This window comes from Galleria mellonella, unplaced genomic scaffold (genome assembly GCF_026898425.1).
Source record: "Galleria mellonella isolate WM207_F2 unplaced genomic scaffold, CSIRO_AGI_GalMel_v1 utg38, whole genome shotgun sequence".
Classification (NCBI taxonomy): Eukaryota; Metazoa; Arthropoda; class Insecta; order Lepidoptera; family Pyralidae; genus Galleria; species Galleria mellonella.
Window position 1 is genome coordinate 1,470,335 of NW_026442090.1, and position 16,943 is coordinate 1,487,277.

At 32.9% G+C, this 16,943-nt stretch overlaps 1 protein-coding gene across 1 annotated transcript in view; it reads left to right on the forward strand.

Annotated features, from left to right (window-relative positions):
- The window catches only part of LOC113522598 (uncharacterized), a 407,257-nt gene that overhangs the window by 44,845 nt on the left and 345,469 nt on the right, over window positions 1–16,943 (forward strand). The window lies entirely within an intron of this gene.

Here is a 16,943-nt window from a genome sequence, read left to right on the forward strand (position 1 = left end):
AAAGCAGGTCAGTTGACTCATCATGACTAACTCCACAAGAATTAACTACGATGATTTCCAGGCGGAACCGTATAGAGGTTGACCTGATGGGATATATTGAGGCAATAAGATTGTTCGATCTCCATATTAACACTCCCTTTTCCTCCAGTTCATTAATTAGGATATTCATATCTTAATTAGGAAATGAGGTATTTAGAGGATATTTTTTTATTGGATGATAATGGAATGGTCCTGCCCTGCCTGCACGGTATACGCTAGTGGGGCACCAGTGAGAGATGATAGATGTGGATGAAAAGGTAGGTCAGTTAGCCCATCGTGATGAATACACCTGGAGTTCAGCACGATGGTTTTCATGGAGGATCACGTGGAGGTGACTTGACAGGGTATATTGCTATTAATGAGATTGGTAGTCCCTTACGTACTTACAATCCTTTTTTCGCACATTGAGAAATTAGGATATTTATATCCTAATTAGAGGACTACTTAGAGACTTTAGGATTTAGTATATGCTTCGTGCTTAGGCATGGTAATAATTGGTATTGCTCCGATATCTATATATTGAGTTACTCTGGAAATAATAAATTGCGGAATTAAAAGGTCATCATCCATTTCGATATCGTCTTTATCCATTGATTTCGGTCGAGTGCTATATATATATATATATATATATATATATATATATATATATATATATATATATATATATATATATATATATATATAAACTAACCGTAACTATATAAAAACTACCGACTAGACTAAACTGTCTTTAAAAAAAAGCGTTCACGCTCACTTTTTATCTTTATCCGAGCAGTAAGTGCTTTATATTATTCCCAAATTCGTGTATAATATAGTATATACCGCCATGTATACATATTTGTAATAATGAATAAATAAATAATACATAATATATAGATATTGCTGTATAGTATCCCTCTCTATTAGACATATATGAAAAATTGGAGATGTATTTTAGGTTATGACCTGAATGCACACACGAGTCCTTTAATAGACAATGACATTCATTCTTGAACCGTACTTCAGACGTATAATGTAAGTTCATACGTTTATTGAACTTATGAAATATACGATATGAAAGTTATATCATTAGAATTTTATGTTACTCCTACAGGTATAAAGTTTAGGTAGATACATTGGGAAACCATAAAATTGCCAGATATGTACTCATCTTTCATTACATAGTTTAGAGAGGACTAAAAAAATTATGTTATAAAAATTTGCACCAGTATTTGCAACCGACATTAAAAAAAAAAGGAATTTATCAATTTGACTGTTGTTTTTTTATTATGTTTTTATTGAAACATTATTATTACGATGATTAGATATTAGTTTAATCACTTCTTTCCCTAAATAATGTACTTGTACTAGAAATATTCAATAGGACACGGAATCCTAAACTCCTATGGTGTAGAATCCCAAAAGTTGTTGCATTGTCAACTTGACCTACGTACAAAAACTTCTTCCGCGCGTGAGGCAATCGGGTCTGAATTGAAACATACTTCCTATTGTTACAGGCATTCCTTGTATGCGTAAAGAATGCCTGTCACGCGATAAATGTCACCTTTAAACCAACAAAACCGTTTTAATGGCGAATACCTCGGAAATTCAAAGTCGTTATTCCAGGAATCCGGCTCAGAGCCGTAAAATGTTTTGTTTCGGCGTCATTGTCTCTCAGACACACGATAAACTTTTTTATGGTCATAATTTATTCACCGCCTGCAGCTAAAATAGTTTTTAAGGCTGTTATAAAGGTTTGAATGTATTTGAATAGTATCTGGAACTATTACATTTCCTTCAAGTAATATAGTATAATAAAATAGTAACGAATTCAAAATTAAACGATAACTATTTGATCCTGTTAGATATTGGAGCCAATTGGTTAATAGATCTCCACTACATTAGTCTATAAGAGATAAAATTTTTGGCCTTTCTTTTATTATTAGGTACTGCAAATATAATCATGATTATATCAGCCGTTGACCGTCCACTGCGGAACATAAGCCTTGGGTGAGTTTTCTCAGTAGTTGCCACGTAGGCAGGTTGGTACGTCTTTAAAGAGACGTTGCTGCTCATCCCTCGACCATTAAATTTTTTTAGTCGCTTCTTACGTCATCGGGAAAGGAAGAGGTAGCCCATTTTATGCCGGGATTACACGGTTACCCATATAGTTTTTTCTATCCTGGCTAGAAATTAAAAGCTTTCTGACTTTAATAATAATAGTTTTCATTAATTTTCATTATCCTACAACATACTACACACGACTACTGAACCACAAATTCATACGCACATTGGCAGATATTTATTTTGCATTATGAATAGGATATTTTGACAGGACCTAAGGATCCGTTTGAGTAACATATGAATTTATTTAGGATAATATATCTTAAGTGCAATAAAAGAATACTAAAAATAATATCGTTTAATAAACCATTTTACTAGCGTGATAATGGTATACTATAATATGTTATTTTTATGAGAACTGGCTCATTCAAGAGCAATGGAAGGTTGTTCATGGTGGGAAAATTGGGATTATTACTAATGGGGACTAATAGGACATCAGATTGACCTCTACGTGGTTTGCATGAAATTATCCTTGTTAATTTCTGGTGTTAGATATTAATTACTTTCTTTTACTCGTCACGATGCAAAAGGGCGAGGACTGAGCAGCAGTATCTCTCTTAAAACATACAGTCTAACTGTGGTTGCCAATCCGCCTGCTGAAAATGGTAACTAGTGGCAAAACCCCTCAAAGGGGAGGCTTATGTTCAGCAATGGACAGTTAAAGGCCGATATGACGACGACGATGATTTATCACGATGCAACTGCCCAAACATTCATTTTTTAATGAATGAAAATGATATCTTACTTCTACGCATAACCACGCTTTAGAGTCAACTTTCAACAGCAGTATTTCCGAACTATCGGTACGACATCGTAACTGACAAGAAAAGAGCATATTACTTTTTAAAAGGCCAGCAGCACTGCTGCATTTCCTCTGGTGTTGTGGGTGCTGATGGTCGGTGATAGTCATTTACCATCAAGTGAGTCGCATGCTTGTTTGTCCTCTGTATTATATCAAAAATAATGATAATCCAACCCGAGTTGTTGATGTCAAATGACGGGTTTCAGTTCAGGATGATAGGTGAGGATGAAGCCGGGCCAGTTGGTATGTAGTATGGAAACCAATTCGATATATATATATATATATATATATATATATATATATATATATATATATATATATATATATATATATTGGATTCCTATGGACATTTATGGCGGAAAAAACGTCTTCACCTATTTCGATATCGTCCATACCGGTCGGATATCTATTTTCGCATATGTTAAAAGTCTGTTATTCAATATAGTTTTGGATAACAGACTTTTAACATATTCATTATTGGACCAATATATACATAGATATTGTAACTAAAATATTTATTTATTTATTTATTACATCCACTGGGTGAGCCTTACAATCTTCCAATACGCTCACCCAGGAAAGCATGAGTACAATAACATATAAAAAGGAATATTACATAAAAATAACAAAAATAATATAAAAAGATTTAACTCGAACAAAAAACGTCTGAACACAAATACTCTGTGGTCACTCGACGAAACTCCAGTAAGTTGGAGGCAAATACATCCAATTGCGGATACTCCTAGCCATTAGTACTTATTACTAACAACCTGTAACTTGTTAGAACTGCAAATCAGGACTTCTACCTACGAAACCTGTAGAAGAATTCAACATAAATATAAAATTTTAATGTCCTCTAAACAGTTTTATGGTAAAATAAGGCTTCAGTTCTTTTTTACAAGTTCGAAGCTAAATAATTCGTCCCAGTGGCATCATTTATTATAACACGAGTGGTTCCGTCCATTGGGGGTAATAACTTGGAGACCTAGGCTCATATTAAAGTTTTAATGTTAAAGGGGAATGATAAAGTTTCTCCTTCTTGCAAATTTTACCACCATTGAGAATTGGGATCAAGCTGTCACCACGATTGATGGATAACAGTTGACTTGGTATGGATTTTACAGAATATACTGTATGTATGTAAAATCACAGAAATGACAAATGCCATCCATTTTTCATTTCTGTGAGCTTGTTCTAACCCAGGGGGTAAACGAGTATGCGGCTTACCTGATGATAAGTAACTGTAGGATTGACAGTAGGGTTCATCTTTTAAATAAATTTAATCAATAATTAAAAAAAAACAATAGTATTTCACAATAAAACAAATAAACTTTTAAATTGTCCAAGTTAACAAAACACTCTCGTCGCTGGCCCGTGCGTGGTATGCGTGCGCAGCCAACAATCATAAAGCGTCTGCGCGACCTGCGCGCGCATCTTGCGAGTGAGTCCCGTCACCAAGCGTCATGATATAATATATATATATATATATATATATATATATATATATATATATATATATATATATATATATATATATATATATATATATATATATATAACAAAATATTTGTTTGTCTGCTTGTTTTTAAAACTCAATTATATTATAAAAGTTGATATATATATAATAAACATTGGTGAGTATCATCTCACCACATAATTACCGCCGCCAAAGAGCACTCGCAACATCAGAGGCATAGGAGGTGTACTGCTGGCCTTTTAAAAAGGAATATGCTCTTTTCTTGAAGGTTATAAGATGATGGAACATGATAATGATGTAATTTATGTAACCACAATGGTTTCCAAGGGGATTAGTAGAGCAAACGTCCTTTTATGGACTTTATTCCTAGCAATAAGCCGTGAAACCTTGTTATTAATCTATTGTACATCTACCAAGCTATTTATGGCTGACAATCTACCAATGAGATAATGATAGGGCAGGAAGTCAGAACAGTTTTTTTTTGTGGATGAAAATGGAATGGTAACCCCGCCTGCGCTAATGTGATACGCTGGCGGAGCACCAGTGAAGGGTGATCGATGAGAATGAAAACAGGCAAGTTAGCCCATCATGATGAATTTATTAGGAATAAACCATGATAGTTTCTAGGGGGAACCGCGAGGAGGTCGACCTGGTTGGGTATATTGCTAGCAATGGGATTTTTAGTCTCCATTACTAACAATCCCTTTCCCCCCAGTCAGAACAGTTGGTCCATCGTGACGAATATACCACGATGATTTCCGGGGTGATATTGTTGCTGATGATCACCACTTGCTATCAAATATTATAAATCCTCCTTCCACACTGTACATTATTTATGTCAATGTTCTGGATGTACGGGCTTTTCAACGACCATGTAATTTTATCATTAAATAAATCTTAAATTATGTATATATTTAATGATTTATTTAAATAAAGATAATTTGAACTTGATATATTTGACGATCGCTGTGGTGGTGATTACTTTACCGGTCCCGGTTAAGGTCCCGTGTAGGATTCTTGATCGGCTTATTCGAGAAACTAACTTTTCTAAATTGGCTTCGGCCTGGATGTTATAGGTTATGCAGCAATTGGTGTGATTTTATGGCAATCACTATATTTACCAGGGCCCTATTTAGGGGGCGCTGGAAAAATTCCTTGAATGGCAAAGTGAAAGTTAAGCACGTTAAAAAAGGCGACAAATATTTATTTATGCCCCAAGCGGCAAAATATTTAGATCGAGTCCTGATATTTACGCCTTTTTTTCAATATAAGAAAATATTTTTGTCGAGCCAACTAGCTTTCGTACTAGAAAAAATATTTCCTTATCTTTTTGCGGTAGGTGTGGGTAAAAAACAAATCTATCTTAGTCAACTAGAGCTGCGTATATTTTTTCTTTAACCGTATCTGTATAGAGGCCTATAAAAGTCTCTGATCCATTTGGTTGATCTCGCATTTCTTATCACAACATAACGTGGTTATTTTTGAAATTTATAAATATTTATTCGGGCCTGTTTTGGGTCTTTATGCCGCGTTATCTTGCTTTACACGCTGCCCAAATATTGAGTTTACATAAACGTTATTATCATATTACTTATATATTTTGTGAGCCAGAGCTGTTTTTATAAGATAAACAAATATATAGATACTAGCTTTATTCCCGACTTCATCCGCGTGACCAGGACATTTTGGTCGATGAGGAGATAACAATCACCCTGTATACCTGTCCATCTCGAATAGTACGTATGCCATAAACTTTATGGCAGTTAGTTGAACCGTTAAAGCGCAAAGAGGTAATAAACCCACTTTTGCATTTATAATATTAGTAAGGGCATTAATATGCCCAAATTCCTCGATTTCGTCCATATGAACGCAATTTGATTATTAGTCTATTTCCTTACATAGGCCAATAAACATATCCCGCTCACGTGATGTATAAGGCCACATCTTAAATAGTGCTAAATTAAGCAAAAAAGAATGGTTAACATGAACAAATTCATAGAGATTCAGTACAATGGACATAACAGAGTATACTGTTTCGCTCATGATACCCCCCCATGCGTTGCCATTCCTGAGGACTCGGGTGTTATTCCTCTGTACCCTGTAAATTCACGCCATATCCCACCACTCAAACCGAAACACAGCCATGTAAACACAACTGCTTTACGAATGAAACACGAATGGGACAGAGGTACCCAAGCAAACGACTTTTGTACAAAGTCTCCTTCTGGATCGGATATAGCAATGAAATTATTGGATACAAAGGCATAATATGAGTACCTTAGTTCTCAAGAATGGCAACGAATGAAGTATATATATCAAGGGTGATACAGTACAATACTCTGTTATGTCCATGGTACTGTTCATGTCTATAGGCGACAGTTACCACTTTCCATTAGTAGGGCCGTCAGTTTGTTCGCCATTCCAAGTTACATAAAAAAAGCTTATCCTTGTACCTTGTGTTATGAATAATAGATTCTATTTGACAAGATGGGGCTTGACAGTTTTTTTTGATGGGTGAAAATGGTATGGCAACCCCGCCTGCGCTAACGGGATACGCTGGCGGAGCACCAGTGAAGGGTGATAGATGAGAATGAAAACAGGCCAGTTAGACCATCATGATGAATTCATCAGGAATTAACCATGATAATTTCCAGGGAGAACCGCGAGGACGTCGACCTGGTTGGGTATATTGCTAGCAATGGGATTCTCAGTCTCCATTACTAACAATCCCTTTCCCTCCCTGGTCTTGACAGTTAGTACTGTCATGTAAGCACATCTACTTAGTGGCAGAAAATATGAATTAGATCATCATATCAGCCTTTAGTTGTTCACTGCTGAACATGCCAGTCGTAACCACGCTTGGCAGGCAGATTGGCAAACGCAGTTGGGCTTTAGAGATGTTTTAAGAGAGACGCTGCTGCCTATCCCTCACCTTTCCTTAGTCGCTTCTTACGACATCCATAGGAAAGGAAGGGGTGGCCTACTCTATATGGGGACCACAAGGCCGTTAGTGAAGTAGTACTTACAAGAAAAGGATTAATATAGAAAGATTTTTCATAAAATATATACATAAATTGATATGGCAAAACCTTTTAGTATGTAATTCATACAGTAATGGTATGTTCGACACAGAATGGCTACTCAACATAAACCTTTATTCGGTCCAGTGCACATGGTCAGGAGACTTTATATCTATTTTTAGGGTCCCCTATTAAAAAGGTAAAAACATAATTTAAGATTGCTCCACAAACAAAAATTACGATCTAAAAACGAAACTGCAAAACCGATTTTGATAAAATTTTATAAGGTGACAAATATAAAAAAAAAAGTATAACCGAAATAAGGTTGAGAATCAACTTAAAATTGTAAAAACGTATTGGAAATATGGAAAACCAGTTATTTTGACTTAAAAAAAAACTAAACTACTAAAATGTTTTAGTAAAATGTCTATGAGATCAATCTGCAATTACATATCTCAAATAAATATAATAATATTTCTAAATCAATGCTCATGACCTTAATGACGTCATATAAGATGATTTCTATAAAATCATGATTGGCATACAGACTTTTTTATATAAAAATTATATCGCCTGTGATAGTTTTATACTCCAATAAATATATATTTATATATATAAAAAACAATTGCTATTTGTTACTTCCGTTAAAACTAGAACTATTTTCTTAACCGATTTGAATATTTTTTTAATTTATATGTTACAGGGATGGTTTAAAAGAAAAAATGTGAAAACCCCTAAAGTTTAGCTGTAAAATCGAAGAATTCATAATAAATAATTTTTTAAGAGAATCCTTACTTCGGATTACTTTACATAGATGGAATTGTAAGTGATACTAAGATCACCAGGGTCATCTAGTATAATATAAAAGAAAGAAACTAAGTCAATTATGTTGTATCGCTAATCAGTTGTGCTTTCAATGCTGTTTTTTTTTAGGGTGGTTTCAACACAAATTATAAATATTGAAATGGATCTAAGTCGAATATTATATTCAAGCTATTATTGTAACGTAGCATGAAGATAAAAGATACCTACTATAATTTAGTTAAAATAGAAGAATATTCTAAATTGTTTATAAATGACGAAGTTCTAAGGTAACTAACAGAAAAAAAAAATACAACCGAATTGAGATTATTCTTTTTCTGAAGTTAGTTGAAAAGCATAAAGAGAGACATGGGAAAAAATAACCACTATTTTTAAATAACACACTTGCTTTAAGGAAACACACAAATGGTGACAACCACATCACATACTTGTTGAATGAAATTCCTGCTACTGGTTCTTTCTTGTATTCGTCTCATCTGCTAAGGTTATTGGCACTGACTGCAGATTTAAAATAAAAAAAAGAGTTAAAACGTAGCTACAGAACCCTATTATTACACGTGCGACTTGATCTTGATCTATCTGTACCTCATTCAATAGGATTGATTATTTTTTATAAGGCATGTTTTATTACGTACATTTATTATTTGTATGTGCCGCAGATGTACGGTCCGCCATGAAATTGGTTTATCCATTTTGAGGCGAGTAAATCTCTCGTATTATGTTCTTTTCCAATATCTATCAAGTAGTCAACAACAACGATGTAATTTTACGTTACCCGACTGCCAAAAACAAGACTAATGATTGGTCTGTGGTTTGGTGGGTGAATTCGAACTTGTAAGGTACAGTTAAGAATCTATATAAAGGTTGTCTGGAAGAGATTGCTTTATATATATGATTGAAAATTCATGTAAAAAATTTTAAAACGACAATAAGTTTTAGCCTTCCTTACAAACAATATATTTTCCCTTCCTTTATTCTTTTCTAATATTTTACGATACTAACACCTATGCGGAAATCAAGCTGTCTCTCGTGATTCCACGATACCGGATATTTTTGGTTAACCGTTTGAAATAGATTCCTTACCCGAAATAGGTTTTGTCAATGGAATCCGTAAAATACATTTAAGGGCGTTATCAAACTATCGTATAAATATAAATGAGAAAGTTTAGATGTTTGTCACTCAATCACATGAACAATTTTTTTTTAATATCTTAGGATTTGAATAAATTTTACTAAAACTGTTTTGACTTTAATAAATTCTTTATCTAAATATATTTCTTGTAAGTTTCTCAATACATGTAGGAAATGAAGGTTTTTCCATGAGACTATAGCCCGTAATTAACCCTTTATCCCTTTTTTGAAGAATCCCATGTTCTTCAAAAAGAGATAAAGGGCTTTCTTCAGGTCGGTAACGCGCGCATAATGCCCCTGGTATTGCAGGCGTTCATAGGCTATGGGAACTGCTTACCAAAAAAAAAAATGTAGAAAACATATTGGAAATATATATTTATTGTATTATTTTTTAATATTTAAGGTATCATATACAGTAATCCTAAAAATATGAATATACAATATTCAATTATGAGAAAGACTGTATTTGACAGCGTGTGCATTGTGATTTTTTTAATAAAACAATAAAAAAAAATATTTATAATCGGATCACAATTGACGGAAAAAGCGGTGGATATTTTATATATGTCCTCGGGGAAACATAAGACCTCCTTTTTGAAAAAAGGTATATTATTTTTTACATATTGAAGGTGCGTTAATAGATTGAAATAATATTATAAAAGGAATAATGTTTGGCGTTTTAAAAGTTCAATTAATCTTTACGAAATTTGGTAAACATATCCTGTATAGGATGGAAAAGGATATAGGTTTATTTTTATATCTCTCTCTCTCTCTTCAGTCGTACACTCTTGATAGAGTGGTCGTGGTTTTCACAATGACAGTGGATCGTCGATGAGGCTCTCCTTCGCGATTGAGCTCCTCGCAATATGTCTCCATCTACTTCTGTTCGCCGCCGAGCGAGAGCATTTCACAATAGACTGCTGTGTGGCCGTTTTGATGAGGTCAGTCCATCGCGTTGGCGATCTACCCCGAGAACGTTTGCCTTGTACCGCTCCTTGGACAATTAGACGTTCCATACAATCTTCAATCCGGATGATATGGCCGAAGTACTTGAGAATTCGTATACGAACAGTTGACGACAATCTCTCTCCGATTTTCAGTTCGTTCAGAATGGAAACGTTAGTTCGCAAGGCAGTCCATTATTTTTATATATACAGATTCAAAACAAAATCGCGGGTAAGGACCAGTATTTAATAAATAATAGTAATAGCGTAAAAATCCTCTTAAAATAATCTTATTATATAAATTGTGTCTATTTTAATACTCAAACGATAAATATTTATACACAATAAAATGTATTTTTGTTAGTACATTGTAAGGGCGGCCGTGTTTACCTAATTTAACGATATGCGGTCCATTTCCACAAATGGAAAACCCAATTGTGGTAGGTAACAATTGGGACGTTTTATTGGTGTAATGTCATGATTTCTGTTTTGTTTTGGTGCAAGTAAAATTAGAATAGATTATAAAAATAAATGTCCTTTAACCTTTTGACCTGGTGCTTTTTTTAACAGCAATAAAACACATCGCTTTAACAACACGAGCAATAGCAGCACGAGTATTTAGTCATCTAGCGAGATTATGAGAAACGATATCAATCTAACAAAACAAAAATCGCGTGATAACAACGTCAATAAACTTAAAAAAAAAAAATGCGAGCACGTCGAAATCGCGGGATGCGTAAAATTAAACTAGTAAATAATAGCGTTAAATTAAACTGCACGCGGAAATCGTGGTATCGCGCCAGAGGGTTAAAAGGTTTTATTTTCTAATACATTATAATATATTACCGCAACTATTATTTAGTTTTATATATAATAAATTACGTATAAAATGAAATAGTAGTTGCGGTCTAAAAAAAGAAGGTACTAAATTCGGTTGTATTTTTTTTTTATATTTGTTACTTCATAACTCTGTCAATTAAAAATGAATTGGGTAATCAATATAGCGAAAAATTCTTTTTTGTTTTATCTGAAAGGATATACTTATTTATCAAACAATCATTGCAATGATATCAGGGCCGCTATTTTGCCGTTCTGAGACAATATTTGTTACCTATTACTTTTATACAAATAACAACAAACATAGACTTTCTTAGGCGCCTCTAATTTTATATTGCTCTGGACAAAAAAAAAAAAGAGATAAAAGAAGACATATACAAAAAAAGGAGAATATATGATGGAAGTATATAATTATTCTTTTCGTGAGTGTGCCATATACAAAATGGTCACAACTCAGTTTACTGTGCTCTCAAAAAAGCAAAACACTAACATTTTGCTGTTAAATAAGGTAATTAATATTATTATTTAAGTTTGTATGTATCAGTTTTTACAACAGGTATGAAGGAATATTGAATGTGAACTCACTTTTCAATTGACATGAGCAGAAGCAGCAGTACTATGGACATAACAGAGTATACTGTTTCGCCCATAATACCCTCCATGCGTTGCCACTCTTGAGGACTCAGGTGTTATTCCTCTGTACCCTGTAAATTCACGCCATTATCCCACCTTTCAAACCGAAACAGCCATGCACATATAAGCTTCACGGTTGAAACACAGCAGGTACCCAAGCAATCGTGTAGAGGAACACTGAACATAAATTGAGTCATATATTATGTCATATATTATTGTAGTATTGTATTCATTACAACAGTAGCAATTTAAAATGGACTCTGACTACTGCAGCAGGAATTGTAGCCGTGAGAATATTTATTTTATTTTTATTTCAAACTCGAATATATAAAAGTATTTTCATTTTTTTTGTTTCACAATAATATAAATGTGTTTACATAGATTATCCATACAAAAATTCTGATAGAAATCTCCCGTAAATACCACACTAGCGTTATGAGATGTCCCTGAAGGGCTCTTATCTATCTATGATGCAAAAATATACAGAATTATGTAAATGCATACGCAATAACTAAAGGTTTTCGTTTACAATAGTACATAATAAATCTGTTTATATAAATGTAAGAAAAATGTGTTTACATTTTATTGAAAAACATGTACTAATGAGTTATTGATAAATATAATATCTATTCTTTTTATAATTGTGTTCCACAAAAAAGAAAAACTGCAATTCAATTGTGGTAAAACCAGTTATTCTAATTTCAAAACTAAACTATTTTAAAAACCAATATATTGGTATGAATTTGATATTTTTATAGGACCAATTTGTAAACATATCCCTTTAGATAAAAAAAAAAAGATTTTACGTACATACATACATACATATCTGTCACGCCTGTCTTTAAAGATTTTTTTAAATTGTTTTACAACTAACAGAGTTATGAATAACTAACATAAAAAAATACAATTGAATTGAGAACCTCCTTCTTTTTAAAGTCGGTTGAGAATATAGGTTTTTTATTAGACATTGGGTTGAAACTTGGATATATATATAGTGTCTGCAGATTTAGGAAGAAACTTGCTTACCCAGAATATACCTGTTCGCTATAGCCTTAGAGTCTGAAGTTGTATACAAAAACGTATGTACTAATACATTCCACATATGACAATATTCACATCCGCAAGCTACATGTGACAAGTCACAATATCTAAGTAAATGATCCAAGCATAAATTTACGTAACGTACAATTCTTTCTTTCAATTACACATTAAATTGTAATTTTACAGATAATAAATTAAATCCAACATTTAATTATTGTAAATTGATTTTCTATTCGCATTATTTAATTACATGTTTTATTCTTCTATTTTGCAATTGTATCCGTAATGTAAAATTCTGTTTTAGGTACACATTAAATTGTAATTTTATAGTTAATAAGCTAAACTCAACATTTAATTATTGCAAATAGATTTTCTGTCCTCATTATTATTTACTTACATGTTTTATTCTTTTATTTTGCAATTGCATCTATAACGTACTATTTGATGTGCTGTAAGTATACATGAAATAGTAATTTTACAGTTATAAGCTAAACCCAACATTTAATTATTGCAAATTGATTTTCTGTCCTCATTATTTACTTACATGTTTTATTCTTTTATTTTGCAATTGCATTCGCAATGTACTATAAGCTAAACTGTCATTCAATTATTGTAAATCGATTTTCTGTCCTCATTATTTAATTACATGTTTTATTCTTCTATTTTGCAACTACATCCGTAACGTATAATTCTGTTTTAGGTACAGATTAAATTGTAATTTTACAGTTAATAAGCTAAACCCAACATTCAATTATTGCAAATTGATGTTCTGTCCTCATTATTAAATTACATGTTTTATTCTTCTATTTTGCAATTGCATCCGTAACGTTCAATTTGATGTTTTGTAGATACACATCCAGTTGTAATTTTACGGTTCATAAGCTAAACCCAACATTCAATTATTGCAAATTGTTTTCTTGTCCTCATTATATACTTACATGTTTTATTCTTCTATTTTGCAATTGCATCCGTAACGTACAATTTAATGTGTACCTACATTCACACGGTTAGTAATAAAAACGGGTAAAATGATCCGAGATATTGCGTCTTAGTATTTTTGTTCCGAAACACAAAAGAAATTTGGGATTCAATGCGCCGAATTTACATAGCAAGGGCGCTCGTGAACTTTTCATGGGACTCTTGTATGCCCTCTTTTTGTTATTCCAAGAAAGCTATTTTTAAAGTGAAGACTTTTTGACAGTTCCCAAATTACTGGAAGTTAATAAATGAGTATTTTAATTTTGATTTGTCCAGTCAATATAAACAATTAAAGTACATCAATAAATTAATTTAGATTAATAAAGTAAATATTAAATTAAATTTATATAATTTATGTTTTAATTTATTTTATAATACGTCAGTCGTTATAAGCAGTGGACAACTGTTGAAAAAGGCCTCCTTCATAAGGGGGTTACGCCAGTAGTCAGCACGCTTGGCAGGCGGATTGGCAATCGCACGTTCAGCAGTGGACAGTTTATGGCCAATATGAAGATGATGAGTATAAAGACAACTAATAGAATCGTTTAAAAAATTTTTTATAGAAAGCTGAAATTTGGAACGTAGGTTTTTTTTTATATAACATAAGAATCTGCTAAGAAAGGATTTTTGAAAATTCCCGCACGTGCAAAGCTGCGGGAAACGATTAGTTCATTCTTATCATTTGTTGCGGGCGTATATCTACCAAACGATATTTGTGGTCGCGCACCCGAGTATGTGGTTGGGATTAATTAGGCTTTGTAATTATTTTGACTCGATATAGATAAATCCATTTAATTTACGTAAAGTTCGTTTAATGAATTTAGAGATTTATTTAAATTTTTTTTTATGGGATTTAGAATGGCAAACAAGCTGACGGCTCACCTGATGAAAAGTAGTAATCGTCACCTATAAACATGAGCAGTACCATGGACATAACAGACTATACTGTTTCGCCCATGATACTCCCCATGTGTTGTCATTCCTGAGGACTCAGGTGTTATTCCTCTGTACCCCGTAAATCCACTGCCATATCCCACCCTTCAAACCAAAACACAGTCACGCAAACACAACTGCTTCACGGTAGAAACACGAATGAGACAGAGGTGCCCAAGCAAACGACTTTAGTACAAAGTCACAAACAGTATACTCTATAGGCGATGGTTATCATTGTTTTATCAGGTTTGCAATTCTAATACAATTAGCATTAAAAAATATGACTTCTATTAATGGCGAAACGAGTTATATTGATTTAAAGACTAATTTACTGCACCGATTTCAATAAAATATCTATGCGATTAATCTTTATGTACATTCTTTCAGATAAAAAAGAATCCAAATCGGTTTATACGAGTAAATCACAGTGTAGTGAGGTAGCAAACATAAAAAAAATACAACCGAATTTAGCACTAATTCCTTTTTGAATTCGATTGAAAATAGCAACGTAGGTACCTGCATTGAACAAAATTGTTTTTGCAAACACAAAGAATGCTCTCTAAGCACCCTGAATACCTATTGCTGGCACCTTATCTTCCCTTAACAACCCATTAACGTCACGGGTCTCTCCCCATAAGAGGAGAATATAGCCTATTATTACTACGCTGCCCAGGCATGGTGTAGTTTTATTTCGAATTTACTTTTTTCCGCAGTGGTATGTTGTATTTTGGGTTTATCTACATACTGTATAATAATAAGAACAAAATTGTAACTTGATAATGCTGTATATAGAATATATTTAAGAAAAAATATATAGGGCCTCAAGATTTAAAACCATACATTTAGATTTTTTAGTTATTTGATTAGATTTATTTTGTTTAGTTCCGCTACCATTAGTATGTGTATGACTGCCGACACTTAAAGATTGACCACCACTATTAGTACCAGAAGTGAGAGTTTTAGCAGTCACATATATACTAATGGTAGCGGAATTAAATAATATAATTTTAACCAGTGATATGTACTTCCGCAAGATAACATTTAGTTTAGTAAAATATTTAGATTTTTTGTCTGTTTGTATCGGCATCACACAAAAACTACCGCATCAAATTAGATGCGGTTTTCAAAGTAATTTTTTGGAAGGTTTAATTTAAAAATTATTAAGTAAGTTAGTAAGTAAAAATAAGTAAGTTTTATCTTGACATGTTATTTAAAAGTGGTCCTTTATAATTGTTTAGATTATATTACACTAGCAATCTACTCCAGTTTACGCATGTTTTTTTTTTTTAAATATAAGTACATATCACATAAATATAACGTAGCTTTATATAGGTGAAAGAATTTTAAAATTCGATTAAGTATTTTTTCAGTTTACCCCTTTCCATTACGAACAAACATCACTCACCATCAAGTGAACCGCATGCTCTTTTGCCTTCTATGTTATAAAAAAAAAACATTAATCTCTTTATAATATTGTTCTATAAATTAAACACGAAACTCATAGTAATGTGGTATTTGCATGATAAATAAAACAGTTATTAAGTACACAAAGATAATTCGAAATTGATGTGGACGTTAATAACTGAAAGTTTCCAATACAAACAACTAAACAAATAGAGGCGTTGATGAAACGATTCGTTTAATTAATAGACAAACTGTACTTTGTTCAATAGAATCGAGTTTATTGTAGTACTAGTCGTGTTTAAGTTGGGTAAATTGGTTATCTGGATTTATACTAGATGGAGAGTTAGTACGAAAGTTATTTGCATGGATATCTCTGTCTTGCTTGTGTTTTTGTCGTGAAGACCAGAGGGAGACTTTGTACAAAAGTCAATAGCTTAGGTACCTCTGTCCCATTCGTGTTTCAAACGTAAAGCAGTTGTGTTTGCATGGCTGTGTTTCGGTTTGAAGAGTGAATTTACTGAGTACGGAGGAATAACACCTGAGTCCTCAGGAATGGCAACGCATGGGGGATATCATGGGCGAAACAGTATACTCTGTTATGTCCATGGAACTGCTCATGTCTATAGGCGACGGTTACCACTTTCCATCAGGTGGGCCGTCAGTTTGTTTGCCATTATAAGTTGTATAAAAAAAAATGTGCTGTATATTGGTTTTAAAGGTGGGATATAGCAGTGAAATTATATATATATATATTATATAAATATATATATAAATTATAT